Source organism: Rattus norvegicus, chromosome 14, assembly GCF_036323735.1.
Source record: "Rattus norvegicus strain BN/NHsdMcwi chromosome 14, GRCr8, whole genome shotgun sequence".
Lineage (NCBI taxonomy): Eukaryota > Metazoa > Chordata > Mammalia > Rodentia > Muridae > Rattus > Rattus norvegicus.
The window spans coordinates 68,864,754-68,880,900 of record NC_086032.1 but is presented as its reverse complement, the minus strand read 5'-3'; positions in this window follow the sequence as shown (position 1 = coordinate 68,880,900).

Below are 16,147 nucleotides of genomic sequence, written 5' to 3'. Positions count from 1 at the left end.
AGGGCCTTGTACATGCTAGGGAAGCACTCCACCAACTGAGTTGCTCCCTCAGCCCTTTCTGTAGTTCCCTTCAAAACAAGTCTTTGGATTCTAAGAAGCACTCCTTGGTTGTAAAAGGTCTGTGCAACCAAGTCTTTGAAGCTCAGCTGAAGGAAGCTTGCCTTTCTCTCAGTCCACTAGTCATTTAGTCAGCTTTCTCCAAGAGAAAGTTCATGTATTTTGATTTTGGCTCTTTGGTCCCAGAGTTGTATTTTGGGACAGTCACCACCAAGTTGTTATTAGGGCCATCTTTTTGTCGTCTTTTCATTTCATGGAAGACTCTAACTCCTAACTTGATTGAAACCACTGTCTTTTTGACTCAGCAGGCAGCCTAGGCCTTGGCTGAATGAAGGGGTAAGTCCTTCCATGCATGATGGTGTGCAGGTTTTCCTGACTGCCGAGTTTCTAATTTTTCATATGTGAATTCACGTGTGTGGCTTCATCACCATAACTTGCCTCCTAAATACTCTTAGCTTGTTAGGAAAGAAAGGAACTAGATTTGCTTAAATCTGTTCAAGGCTGACATTCTGAAATTTTAAACTGGACATGACAGGATTTGTAGTAATAATCGTGCAGGTCTAATGTAGCTCTTTGGGAAAGAAATTTCTTTTATGAAGACAGGTTTTTTTTGTGTGGGGTTTTGTTGTATTTTTGTTTTTAAGAAAAAAACCCAGCTTTTTAAAAAGCTTATTCAAGTGAACCTTTGTTTTGTTGGTTTTGTTTTTCTTAGTTGGAAAGAGCAGAGTCAATTACATGGAAAAAGTAAGGGTGGTTCATTATTATGAGTAAGGCTACTTCCCACATAATGGGACCCTTCCTCTTGTCTTTTTAAACTGAGAATGTCAGTCATGAGCTTAGTGTTTAAGCGGTTGTCACTTGCAGCTGTTTGCATGATTAGTCTTGTGTGTCCCAATAGTTTGCTTTTCTGTGCCAGTTCAAAATAACATTTTGCTAAGAACACTTAAAATTAACTGATAATCAGTTCTGTTTTGATTTACCTGGTTGTGTGTAGTATTTCTGGGACCAAAAATTTGCTTAAACTACTGAGCTTCTTTTAAAAAAAAACAAAAAAACAAAAAAATTCTCAGTCTGTAAAGCCGGAGAGACCATTTTTGTGCTTTAATCCTGTCATGACTGGTAGGCAGGTTGTTGTGCACACATTCCCTCTCTGACTGCAGCATGTGGTGTGTTTGAAATACGTCCCTTTCTACTTCACAACTCTAGTGTCAACATTATAAGTAGACTGGAGCTGTGTTACGCATTTTAGCTACTTAGTCTAATAAACTATACAGGACCTTGAACTAAGCTTATGTGCAAAGCTTATTAGTCACGTTTCATGTCTTTGAACATGTATGGTGTTGTGAAAAACATTCTTCTACACTAGAAAAATACAGTGCTTCCATCAAAACAATCATCCACCATGACCAACTAGGCTTCATCCCAGGCACGCAAGGATGGTTTAATATATGGAAAACCATCAACGTGATCCATTATATAAACAAACTGAAAGAACAAAACCACATGATCATTTCATTAGACACTGAGAAAGCATTTGACAAAATTCAACACCCCTTCATGATAAAAGTCCTGGAAAGAATAGGAATTCAAGGCCCATACCTGAACATAGTAAAAGCCATATACAGCAAACCAGTTGCTAACATTAAACTAAATGGAGAGAAACTTGAAGCAATCCCACTAAAATCAGGGACTAGACAAGGCTGCCCACTCTCTCCCTACTTATTCAATATAGTTCTTGAAGTTCTAGCCAGAGCAATCAGACAACAAAAGGAGGTCAAGGGGATACAGATCGGAAAAGAAGAAGTCAAAATATCACTATTTGCAGATGACATGATAGTCTATTTAAGCGATCCCAAAAGTTCCACCAGAGAACTACTAAACCTGATAAACAACTTCAGCAAAGTGGCTGGTATAAAATTAACTCAAATAAATCAGTTGCCTTCCTCTATACAAAAGAGAAACAAGCCGAGAAAGAAATTAGGGAAACGACACCCTTCATAATAGACCCAAATAATATAAAGTATCTCGGTGTGACTTTAACCAAGCAAGTAAAAGATCTATACAATAAGAACTTCAAGACACTGAAGAAGGAAATTGAAGAAGACCTCAGAAGATGGAAAGATCTCCCATGCTCATGGATTGGCAGGATTAATATAGTAAAAATGGCCATTTTCCAAAAGCAATCTACAGATTCAATGCAATCCCCATCAAAATACCAATCCAATTCTTCAAAGAGTTAGACAGAACAATTTGCAAATTCATCTGGAATAACAAAAAACCCAGGATAGCTAAAGCTATCCTCAACAATAAAAGGACTTCAGGGGGAATCACTATCCCTGAACTCAAGCAGTATTACAGAGCAACAGTGAAAAAAACTGCATGGTATTGGTACAGAGACAGACAGATAGACCAATGGAATAGAATTGAAGACCCAGAAATGAACCCACACACCTATGGTCACTTGATTTTTGACAAAAGTGCCAAAACCATCAAATGGAAAAAAGATAGCATTTTCAGCAAATGGTGCTGGTTCAACTGGAGGGCAACATGTAGAAGAATGCAGATCGATCCATGCTTATCACCCTGTACAAAGCTTAAGTCCAAGTGGATCAAGGACCTCCACATCAAACCAGACACACTCAAACTAATAGAAGAAAAACTAGGGAAGCATCTGGAACACATGGGCACTGGAAAAAATTTCCTAAACAAAACACCAATGGCTTACGCTCTAAGATCAAGAATCGACAAATAGGATCTCATAAAACTGCAAAGCTTCTGTAAGGCAAAGGACACGGTGGTTAGGACAAAACGGCAACCAACAGATTGGGAAAAGATCTTTACCAATCCTACAACAGATAGAGGCCTTATATCCAAAATATACAAAGAACTCAAGAAGTTAGACCGCAGGGAAACAAATAACCCTATTAAAAATGGGGTTCAGAGCTAAACAAAGAATTCACAGCTGAGGAATGCCGAATGGCTGAGAAACACCTAAAGAAATGTTCAATATCTTTAGTCATAAGGGAAATGCAAATCAAAACAACCCTGAGATTTCACCTCACACCAGTGAGAATGGCTAAGATCAAAAACTCAGGGAACAACAGATGCTGGCTAGGATGTGGAGAAAGAGGAACACTCCTCCATTGTTGGTGGGATTGCAAACTGGTACACCCATTCTGGAAATCAGTCTGGAGGATCCTCAGAAAATTGGACATTGAACTGCCTGAGGATCCAGCTATACCTCTCTTGGGCATATACCCAAAAGATGCCCCAACATATGAAAAAGACACGTGTTCCACTATGTTCATTGCAGCCTTATTTATAATAGCCAGAAGCTGGAAAGAACCCAGATGCCCTTCAACAGAGGAATGGATACAGAAAATGTGGTACATCTACACAATGGAATATTACTCAGCTATCAAAAACAACGACTTTATGAAATTCGTAGGCAAATGGTTGGAACTGGAAAACATCATCCTGAGTGAGCTAACCCAATCACAGAAAGACATACATGGTATGCACTCATTGATAAGTGGTTATTAGCCCAAATGCTTGAATTACCCTAGATGCCTAGAACAAATGAAACTCAAGACGGATGATCAAAATGTGAATGCTTCACTCCTTCTTTAAAAGGGGAACAAGAATACCCTTGGCAGGGAAGAGAGAGGCAAAGATTAAAACAGAGACTGAAGGAACACCCATTCAGAGCCTGCCCCACATGTGGCCCATACATATACAGCCACCCAATTAGACAAGATGGATGAAGCAAAGAAGTGCAGGCCTACAGGAGCCGGATGTAGATCGCTCCTGAGAGACACAGCCAGAATACAGCAAATACAGAGGCGAATGCCAGCAGCAAACCACTGAACTGAGAATAGGACCCCCGTTGAAGGAATCAGAGAAAGAACTGGAAGAGCTTGAAGGGGCTCGAGACCCCATATGTACAACAATGCCAAGCAACCAGAGCTTCCAGGGACTAAGCCACTACCTAAAGACTATACATGGACTGACCCTGGACTCTGACCTCATAGGTAGCAATGAATATCCTAGTAAGAGCACCAGTGGAAGGCGAAGCCCTGGGTCCTGCTAAGACTGAACCCCCAGTGAACTAGACTGGTGGGGGGAGGGCGGCAATGGGGGGAGGGTTGGGAGGGGAACACCCATAAGGAAGGGGAGGGGGGAGGGGGAGGTTTGCCCGGATACCGGGAAAGGGAATAACACTTGAAATGTATATAAGAAATACTCAAGTTGAAAATCAACAAGATAGATAAATCCTTAGCTAGACTAATGAGAGGACACAGAGAGTGCGTCCAAATTAACAAAATCAGAAATGAAAAGGGAGACATAACTACAGATTCAGAGGAAATTCAAAAAATCATCAGATCTTACTATAAAAACCTATATTGACCAAAACTTGAAAATCTTCAGGAAATGGACAATTTCCTAGACAGATACCAGGTATCGAAGTTAAATCAGGAACAGATAAACCAGTTAAACAACCCCATAACTCCTAAGGAAATAGAAGCAGTCATTAAAGGTCTCCCAACCAAAAAGAGCCCAGGTCCAGACGGGTTTAGTGCAGAATTCTATCAAACCTTCATAGAAGACCTCATACCAATATTATCCAAACTATTCCACAAAATTGAAACAGATGGAGCACTACCGAATTCCTTCTACGAAGCCACAATTACTCTTATACCTAAACCACACAAAGACACAACAAAGAAAGAGAACATCAGACCAATTTCCCTTATGAATATCGACGCAAAAATACTCAATAAAATTCTGGCAAACCGAATTCAAGAGCACATCAAAACAATCATACACCATGATCAAGTAGGCTTCATCCCAGGCATGCAGGGATGGTTTAATATATGGAAAACCATCAATGTGATCCATTATATAACCAAACTGAAAGAACAGAACCACATGATCATTTCATTAGATGCTGAGAAAGCATTTGACAAAATTCAACACCCCTTCATGATAAAAGTCCTGGAAAGAATAGGAATTCAAGGCCCATACCTAAACATAGTAAAAGCCATATACAGCAAACCAGTTGCTAACATTAAACTAAATGGAGAGAAACTTGAAGCAATCCCACTAAAATCAGGGACTAGACAAGGCTGCCCACTCTCTCCCTACTTATTCAATATAGTTCTTGAAGTTCTAGCCAGAGTAATCAGACAACAAAAGGAGATCAAGGGGATACAGATCGGAAAAGAAGAGGTCAAAATATCACTATTTGCAGATGATATGATAGTATATTTAAGTGATCCCAAAAGTTCCACCAGAGAACTACTAAAGCTGATAAACAACTTCAGCAAAGTGGCTGGGTATAAAATTAACTCAAATAAATCAGTTGCCTTCCTCTATACAAAAGAGAAACAAGCCGAGAAAGAAATTAGGGAAACGACACCCTTCATAATAGACCCAAATAATATAAAGTAACTCGGTGTGACTTTAACCAAGCAAGTAAAAGATTTGTAGAATAAGAACTTCAAGACACTGAGGAAAGAAATTGAAGAAGAACTCAGAAGATGGAAAGATCTCCCATGCTCATGGATTGGCAGGATTAATTTAGTAAAAATGGCCATTTTACCAAAAGCAATCTACAGATTCAATGCAATCCCCATCAAAATACCAATCCAATTCTTCAAAGAGTTAGACAGAACAATTTGCAAATTCATCTGGAATAACAAAAAACCCAGGATAGCTAAAGCTATCCTCAACAATAAAAGGACTTCAGGGGGAATCACTATCCCTGAACTCAAGCAGTATTACAGAGCAATAGTGATAAAAACTGCATGGTATTGGTACAGAGACAGACAGATAGACCAATGGAATAGAATTGAAGACCCAGAAATGAACCCACACACCTATGGTCACTTGATTTTTGACAAAGGAGCCAAAACCATCAAATGGAAAAAAGATAGCATTTTCAGCAAATGGTGCTGGTTCAACTGGAGGGCAACATGTAGAAGAATGCAGATCGATCCATGCTTATCACCCTGTACAAAGCTTAAGTCCAAGTGGATCAAGGACCTCCACATCAAACCAGACACACTCAAACTAATAGAAGAAAAACTAGGGAAGCATCTGGAACACATGGGCACTGGAAAAAATTTCCTAAACAAAACACCAATGGCTTATGCTCTAAGATCAAGAATCGACAAATGGGATCTCATAAAACTGCAAAGCTTCTGTAAGGCAGAGGACACTGTGGTTAGGACAAAACGGCAACCAACAGATTGGGAAAAGATCTTTACCAATCCTACAACAGATAGAGGCCTTATATCCAAAATATACAAAGAACTCAAGAAGTTAGACCGCAGGGAAACAAATAACCCTATTAAAAAATGGGGTTCAGAGCTAAACAAAGAATTCACAGCTGAGGAATGCCGAATGGCTGAGAAACATCTAAAGAAATGTTCAACATCTTTAGTCATAAGGGAAATGCAAATCAAAACAACCCTGAGATTTCACCTCACACCAGTGAGAATGGCTAAGATCAAAATCTCAGGTGACAGCAGATGCTGGCGAGGATGTGGAGAAAGAGGAACACTCCTCCATTGTTGGTGGGATTGCAGACTGGTAAAACCATTCTGGAAATCAGTCTGGAGGTTCCTCAGAAAATTGGACATTGAACTGCCTGAGGATCCAGCTATACCTCTCTTGGGCATATACCCAAATGATGCCCCAACATATAAAAGAGACACGTGCTCCACTATGTTCATCGCAGCCTTATTTATAATAGCCAGAAAATGGAAAGAACCCAGATGCCCTTCAACAGAGGAATGGATACAGAAAATGTGGTACATCTACACAATGGAATATTACTCAGCTATCAAAAACAACGACTTTATGAAATTCGTATGCAAATGGTTGGAACTGGAAAATATCATCCTGAGTGAGCTAACCCAATCACAGAAAGACATACATGGTATGCACTCATTGATTAGTGGCTATTAGCCCAAATGCTTGAATTACCCTAGATACCTAGAACAAAGGAAACTCAATACGGATGATCAAAATGTGAATGCTTCACTCCTTCTTTAAATGAGGAAAAAGAATACCCTTGGCTGGGAAGGGAGAGGCAAAGATTAAAACAGAGACTGAAGGAACACCCATTCAGAGCCTGCCCCACAGTTGTCCCATACATATACAGCCACCCAATTGGACAAGATGGATGAAGCAAATAAGTGCAGACCGACAGGAGCCGGATGTAGATCGCTCCTGAGAGACACAGCCAGAATACAGCAAATACAGAAGCGAATGCCAGGAGCAAACCACTGAACTGAGAATAGGTCCCCCGTTGAAGGAATCAGAGAAAGAACTGGAAGAGCTTGAAGGGGCTCGAGACCCCATATGTACAACAATTCTAAGCAACCAGAGCTTCCAGGGACTAAGCCACTACCTAAAGACTATACATGTACTGACCCTGGACTCTGACCTCATAGGTAGCAATGAATATCCTAGTAAGAGCACCAGTGGAAGGAGAAGCCCTGGGTCCTGCTAAGACTGAACCCCCAGTGAACTAGACTGGTGGGGGGAGGGTGGCAATGGGGGTGGGTTGGGAGGGGGACACCCATAAGGAAGGGGAGGGGGGAGGGGGATGTTTGCCCGGAAACCGGGAAAGGGAATAACACTTGAAATGTATATAAGAAATACTCAAGTTAATAAAAAAAATAAAAAAAAATAAGAAAAGAAATACTCAAGTTAATAAAAAAATATAAAATGTAAAAATTAAAAAAAAATTACAGTGGTTCAACCCTCGGACATTTGAGCAACAATTCAGTCTGTTCTCAGCCATCAAACACTTTGGCACAGCTCACCACTGCTACTTTCTTGAGAAAAGTCGATTTTGTTTTACTTAGAGCATATGTTCTGGTCGTTGAAAACCAAACAGTTATGGAGGGTTGTGATGCAACAATAGTAAGTTTACAAAGTAGTTATTTGCTACAAGGCCTTTTTTTGCTTAGCCAAATTACTGCTTACTGCAACCCTCACAGAGCTTCCCACTTACTCTCTGACCCTTGCTAGAAGGGCAGGATCTTGAAGCACCTGTTAATCTTCCCCCTCCTGCTTCCCGCACTTGTGAAACTCAGTGCTTGCTAGGTGTTTGAAGACTTTACCATCCATAGGCTGGGGCTTGTTGTGTTACTTGTCAGATAAGTATTAGTTTATAAACCGTTTGTTGGTCTAGTGGTACCCAGACCCTTATGCAAGATAAAATCTTATTTATCTCCTTTTACATTAGAGGAGATGTAGTATTTAGAACACTCTAAGATATTGTGTTTTATGTTCCTGAAGCTACTTTGGTCATGTTCAAGTTACTAATTGTTTAAATGTAAGTTTTCAATAAACGTATTTCTTTAGAAAAAAAAAAAGAATTTCATGTAGTCATTGTTTTGGACAGCCAAGTAGTACTCCATTGGGTAAATGTACAACATTCTTTGTATCGGTTCCTATGTTGAAGGACATCTGGGTTCTTTCTAGATTCTGGCTATCATAAATAAGGCTGCTATGAACATAGAGGAACATGTGTCCTTGTTATAGGTTGGAGCATCTTTTGGGTATATGCCTGTAGGTTGATGACAGTAAGGTGAAGGCAGACACAAGATAAAACGAGGCCTGTCATTGGATTAGAAGGAAGGGTAGGCGGGAACAAAGGTTTAGAGAAGGAGAGGGAGAATGAGAAACAGAGGCAACATGGAGGCAGATGTAAACGATCCATCATCATGCATCTCTACATAGATGCAGGTTGTTATGAATATTTCTTAAAGGATGAATTTCTATAGGCCAATTTATCTTATCTACCTGGGTGGTTTATATCCTTATCATTTGGTTGTGAGTTTATTGTGTAAATGTACTGAGGATTGACAATTTAACATATAAATCTGATAAGTTACAGTTTATTGAGTCAGGATTTCACCGGGTAGTTGGAGTTTTTACCTTAATTACCATGGGGGAGCTGTTGGAAGTGTGGGCACAGTCCATGGCAGGGAGCCACGATAGGTCAGCTGCTGCTGGACTTCTAGAGCCCTGATTTTACCGGGTAGCTAGAACTACAGCTGTTGGGTGAGATACTAACCAGAGATAAATTATGGTTAGTTCCAGATGGTTCTCTGGTGCAAGAACTAACACTAGGGATCAGCATGGCAAGGTGCCATGCTGGAAAGGCTCGAGGACATCCCGGGTCAGAGACTACTTGGGTGCGGTGTGGAGTACATGAGATAAAAGTACCCTGCAGTGCCATGCGGACCTACAGTGCCAGCACTAGCATGGGTTAAAGGGTTAAGGTATTTTTAATATTTACTACAACATATGCCCAGGAGTGATATAGCTGTGCCCTCAGGTAGCATTATTTCCAATTTTCTGAGGAACTTCCAGACTGATTTCCAAAGTGGTTGTACCAACTTTCAATCCCACCAACAGTGGAGGAGTGTTTCTCTTTCTCCACATCCTCACCAGTATCTGTTGTCACCTGAGTTTTTGATCTTAGCCATTCTGACTGGTATGAGTTGGAATCTCAGGGTTGCTTTGATTTGCATTTCCCTGATGACTAAGGATGTTGAAAATTTCTTTAGGTGCTTCTCAGCCATTTGGTATTCTTCAGTTGAGAAATCTTCGTTTAGCTCTGTACCCTATTTTTTAACAGGGTTATTTGATTCTCTCGAGTCTAACTCCTTGAGTTCTTTGTATATGTTGGATATTAGCCCTGTATCGGATGTAGGATTGGTAAAGATGTTTTACTAATTTGTTGGTTGTCATATTGTCATATTAACAGTGTCTTTTTCCTTCCAAAAGCTTTGCAATTTTGTGAGCACCCATTTGTCTATTGCTGATCTTGGAGCATAAACAATTGGTGTTCTTTTCAGGAAATTTTTGCCAGTGCCCATGTATTCGAAGCTCTTCCCCACTTTCTCTGTTATTAGTTTGAGTGTATCTGGTTTTATGTGGAGGTCCTTGATCCACTTGGACATGAGCTTTGTACCAGGAAATAAAAATAGATCAATTTGCATTCTAGTACATGCTAACCTCCGGTTCAACCAGCAACATTTGTTGAAAATGCTATCCTTTTCCCCACTGTATGGCTTTAGCTCTTTTATCAAAGATCAAGTAACTATAGGTATGTGAGTTCATTTCTGGATCTTCAGTTCTATTCCATTGATCTGCCTGCCTGTTTCTGTACCAATAACATGCAGTTTTTATCACTATTGTTCTGTAATACAGTTTGAGGTCAGGGATGTTGATTCCCCCAGAATTTCTTTCATTGTTGAGAATAGTTTTCACTGTCCTGGGTTTGTTTGTTTTTGTTTGTTTTTTTTTTGTTATTCTAAATGAATTTGCAAATTGCTCTTTCTAACTCTATGAAGAATTGAGTTGGAATTTTGATTGGGGATTGTATTGAATCTGTAGAGTGCTTTTGGAAAGATGGCCATTTTTACTATATTAATCCTACCAATCCATGAGCCTTGAAGATCTTTCTAACTTCTGAGATCTTCTTCAATTTCTTTCTTCAGAGACTTGAAGTTCTTGTCAACCAGACCTTTCCGTTGCCTGGCTAGAGTTACAGCGAGGTATTTTATGTTATTTGTGACTATTGCGAAGAATGTCATTTTCTTAATTTTTTTCTCAGCCTGTTTGTCCTTTGACTAGTGGAAGGTACTGATTTGTTTCAGTTAATTTTATACCCAGCCACTTTGCTGAAGTTATTTATCAGGTTTAGGAGCACTCATGGTAGAATTTTTAGGGTCACTTAAGTATACTATCATATCATCTTCCTTTCCAAGTTGTATACCTTTGACTTCCTTTTTTGTTCAATTGTTCTGGCTAAGACTTCAAGTACTGTATTGAATAGGTAGGGCGAGAGTGTGCAGCATTGTCCAGTCACTGACATTAGTGGGGCTGATCCAAGTGCCTCTCCATTAAGGTTGATGTTGGCTACTACTTTACTGTATATTGTTTTTAGTATGTTTAGGTATGGACCTTGAATTCCTGATCTTTCCAAAACTTTTATTATGAAGGGATATTGAGTTTTGTCAAATGCTTTTTTAGCATCTAATGAAATCATGTGAGGTTTTTTTTGAGTTTATTTTTGTACCGGATTACATCAAAGGATTTCCATGTTTTGAAACATTCCTGCATCCCTGGGATGAAGCCTACTTGATCATGATGGATGATTATTTTGAAGTGTTCTTGGATTCAGTTTATGAGAAATTTATTGAGTATTTTTGCTTTGATATTCATAAGGGAAATTGGTATGAAGTTCTCTTTTTTTGTTGGGTAGTTGTGTGGTTTTGTATAAGCATAATTTGTATAATTTGAACACTATACAAATTGGGTAGTGTTCCTTCTGTTTCTATTTAGTGGAAGAATTTAAAGAGTATTGGTATTAGGTCCTCTTTAGGGTCTGGTAGAATTCTGCACTAAACACATCTGCTCCTGGGCTGTTTTTGGTTGGGAGACTTTTAATAACTGCTTCTACTTCTTTAGGCTTTTGGGACAGTATAGATGGCTTATCTGATCCTGATTTAACTATGGTTTCTGGTATCTGTCTAGAAAATTGTCCATTTCCTCCAGCTTCTCCAGTTTTGTTGAATATGGAATTTTGTAGTAGGATCTCATGATTTTTTTTAATTTCCTGGGTTTCTGTTGTTATGTCTCCCTTTTCATTTCTGATTTTGTTAATTTGGATACTTTCTCTGTTCCCTCTGGTTACTTTGGCTAAGGGTTTATCTATCTTGTTGATTTTCTCAAAGAACCAACTCCTGGTTTTGCTTATTCTTTGCTTTGAGCTTACTTTTGTGAATGTGGGTGCCCTTGCATTTGACCATTGATATTCAAAATTGAGAGTTCATCTTGGTAGATTTTTCTTTGATGAGTATGAAGTGTCCTTTCTTATCTTTTTGGTTGAACATCAATTTTATTTTATATTAGAATGGCTACTCCTGCTTGCTTTTTTCCAGACTTTTACTTCGAGGTAGTATCTGGCTTTGTCACTGAGGTACATTTCCTCTATGTAGCAAAATGTTGGGTCCTGTTTATATATCCAGGTTGTTTGTCTATGTCTTTTAGGGGGGATTGAGTCTATTGATGCCGAGTAACTTTTCCTTAATAATTAAGGAAAAGTGATTGTTGCTACCTGTTATTTTTGTTGTTAGAGGTGGAATTATGTTTCAGTGGCTATCTTCTTTTGGGTTTGTTGAAAGAAGATTATTTCTTGCTTTTTTTAGGGTATAGTTTCCCTCCTTATCTTGAAGTTTGTCATTTTTATCCTTTTTTCTTTTTTGATATTTTAAATTTACATTTCAAATGTTATTTCCTTTCCTGTGTCCCAGACATAACCCCCTCCCAAACCGTCCCCTTCTACTATAAGGGTATTCCACTCCTCAACCACCCCTCTTCATGCTCCCTCACATTGCCCTGCACTGGGGGGTCCAGCCTTGGCAGGACCAAGGGCTTCTTCTTCGACTGGTGCCCAACAAAGCCATTCTTTGCTACATATGTAGCTGGAGCCATGGGTTGTCCTTGTATAGTCTTTGGGTAGCGGTTTAGTCCCTAGGAAATCTGGCTGGTTGGTATCATTCTTATGGGGTCATGAGCCCTTTCAGCTTCCTCAAATCCTTTCTCTAATTCTTCCAATAGGGACCCTATCCTCAGTTCAATGATTTGCTACTAGCATTTGCCTCTGTTTTTGACATGCTCTGGCTGTGCTTCTCAGGGGATAGCTAATCAGGCTCCTGTCAGCATGCAGTTCTTAGCTTCATCAATATTATCTAGTTTTGGTGGGCTATATATATGGGCTATATACCCATGTTGGACAGCCTCTGAATGGCCATTCCTTCAGTCTCTGCTCCAAATTTTGTCTCGATATCTCCTCCTATGAATATTTTTGTTCCCCCTTTTAAGAAAGACTGAAGCATCTGCACTTCAGTCATCCTTCATCTTGAGCTTATGTGGTCTGTGGATTGTATCTTGGATATTTTGAGCCTTTGAGATAATATCTACTTATCAGTGAGTGCATACCATGTGTGTTTTTCTGTAATCAGGTTACCTCACTCAGGATGATATTTTCTACTTCTATCTTTTTGCCTATGAATTTCATGAAGTCTTTGTTTTCGATAGCTGAGTAGTACTCCACTGTGTAGATGTACCATATTTTTTATATCCATTCCTCTGTTGAAGGGCATCTGAGTTCTTTACATCTTCTGGCTATTATAAATAAGGGTGCTGTGAACATAGTGGAGCATGTGTCTTTGTTGTATGTTAGAGCACCTTTTGGGTATATGCCCAGGAGTGGTATAGCTGGGTCCTCAGGTAGTACAATGTCCAATTTTCTGAAGAACCTCCAGACTGATTCCCAGAGTGGTTGTACCAGCTTGCAATCCCACCAACAATGGAGGAGTGTTCCTCTTTCTCTACATCCTTGCCAGCATCTGTTGTCACCTTAGCTTTTGTTCTAAGCTTTTCTGACCAGTGTGAGGTGGAATCTCAGGGTTGTTTGATTTGCATTTTCCTGATGACTAAGGATGTTGAACATTTGTTTAGGTACTTCTCAGCCATTTGATATTCCTCAGCTGAGAATTCTTTGTTTAGCTCATACCCCAATTTTAATAGGGTTATTTGGCTTTCTGGAATCTAACTTCTTGAGTTCTTTGTATGTTTTAGATATTAGCCTTTTATCAGATGTAGGATTGGTAAAGATCTTTTCCCAATCTGTTGGTTGCCATTTTGTTGTAATGACAGTATTCATTTCCTTACAAAAGCTTTGCAGTTTTATGAGGTCTCATTTGTTGATTCTTGATCTTAGAGTATAAGCTAAAAAGGACTATACAAAATTCAACAAAACCGGAAGCTGGTTCTTTTGAGAAAATCAACAAGATAGAAAAACACCTAGCCAGACTAACTAGAGGGCAAAGAGAGTGTGTCCAAATTAAGAAAATCAGAAATAAAAGGGAGATATAAGAACAGAATATGAGGAAATTAAAAATATAATAAGATCCTAATACAAAGGCCTATATTCAACAAAACTGGAACATCTGGATGAAATGGGCAATTTTCTACAAAAATACAAGGTAACAAAGTTAATTCAGGATCAGATAAACAATCTAAACAGTCCCATAATTCCTAAGGAACAAGAAGCAGTTTTTAAAAGCCTCCCAACCAAAAAGAACCCAGAACCAGATGGATTTAGTGCAGAATTCTATCAGACCTTTATAGAAGACTTCATACCAATACTGTCCAAATTATTCCACAAAATAGAAGCAGAAGAAACACTAGCCAGTTCCTTCTATGAGGCCACAATTACTCTTACACGTAAACCACACAAACACCCAAAAAAGAAAGAGAACTTTAGACCAATTTACCTTATAAATATTGACGCAAAAATACTCAATAAAATTCTCACCAACCGAATCCAAGAACACATCAAAACAATCATCTATCATGATCAAGTAAGCTTCATCCCAGGAATGCAGGGATAGTTCAATATACAGAAATCTATCAACATAATGCACTATAACCGGCGGATCCCTGCCTGCAGCAGCTCTCTGCTCCCAAACCCCGTGGGAGAGAGCCCTCACCGCCTGGTCAGGTGGGCACTCCTGAGGCTGCAGAGCGGAAGAGACCACCAACACTGCCCACCCCTGCCCACATCCCTGGCCCAAGGAGAAACTGTATACGGTTCCCGGAGAGGAGGGCCCAGGAGCAGCAGATCCGCTGCGTCTGAGACACTGCCAGAACCTGAAGGGACCGACCAGATAAACAGTTCTCTGCACCCAAATCCCATGGGAGGGAGAGCTAAACCTTCAGAGAGGCAGACACGCCTGGGAAACCAGAAGAGACTGCACTCTGCACACATTACTGATTCCAGAGGAAAACACCAAACGCCATCTGGAACCCTGGTGCACAGAAGCTCCCGGAAAGGGTGGCGCAGATCTTCCTGGTTGCTGCGGCCGCAGAGAGCTCATAAGCAACACCCCACGAGCAAACTTGAGCCTCAGGACCACAGGTAAGACCAACTTTTCTGCTGCAAGCCACCTGCCTGGTGAACTCAAGACCCAGGCCCACAGGAACAGCTGAAGACCTGTAGATAGGAAAAACTACACACCCGAAAGCAGAACACTCTGTCCCCATGACTGGCTGAAAGAAAACAGGAAAACAGGTCTACAGCACTCCTGACACACAGGCTTATAGGACAGTCTAGCCACTGTCATAAATAGCAGAACAAAGTAACACTAGAGATAATCTGATGGCGAGAGGCAAGCGCAGGAACTATGTAAACAAACTTAAAGGGGGAAAAACTGCATGATCAGTTCATTAGATGCTGAGAAATCATTTGACAAAATTCAACATCCCTTCCTGATATAAAAGTCCTGGAAAGATCAGGAATTCAAGGCCCATACCTAAACATGGTACAAGCAATATATATCAAAACAGTAGCCAGCATTAAACTAAATGGAGAGAAACTTGAAACAATCCCACTAAAAGCAGGGACTAGACAAGGCTCCCCATTCTCTCCTTACTTATTCAATATAGTACTCAAAGTCCTAGGCAGAGCAATCACACAACAAAAGGAGGTCAAATAGATACAAATTAGAAAGGAAGAAGTCAAAATATCACTATTTGCAGATGATATGATAGTATACTTAAGTGACCCCAAAAGTTCTGCCAGAGGACAACTTCAGCAAAGTGGCTGGATATAGAATTAACTCATGCAAAACAATAGCATTCCTCTACTCAAAACATAAACAGGCTGACAAAGAAATTAGGGAAATGACACCCTTCACAATAGTCACAAATAATATAAAATACATCAGTGTGACTTTAACCAATCAACTGAAAGAACTGTATGATAAGAACTTCAAGTTTCTGAAGATAGAAATTGAAGAAGATCGCAGAAGATGGAAAGACATCCCATGCTCGTGTATTTGGCAGGATTGATATAAAAAATGGCCATATTGCCAAAAGAAATCTACAGTTTCAATGCAATGCACATCCAAATTACAGCTCCATTCTTCACAGATTAGAAAGAGCAATTTGTATAACAAAACCCAGGATAATGAGAAAAATATCCTCAACAGTA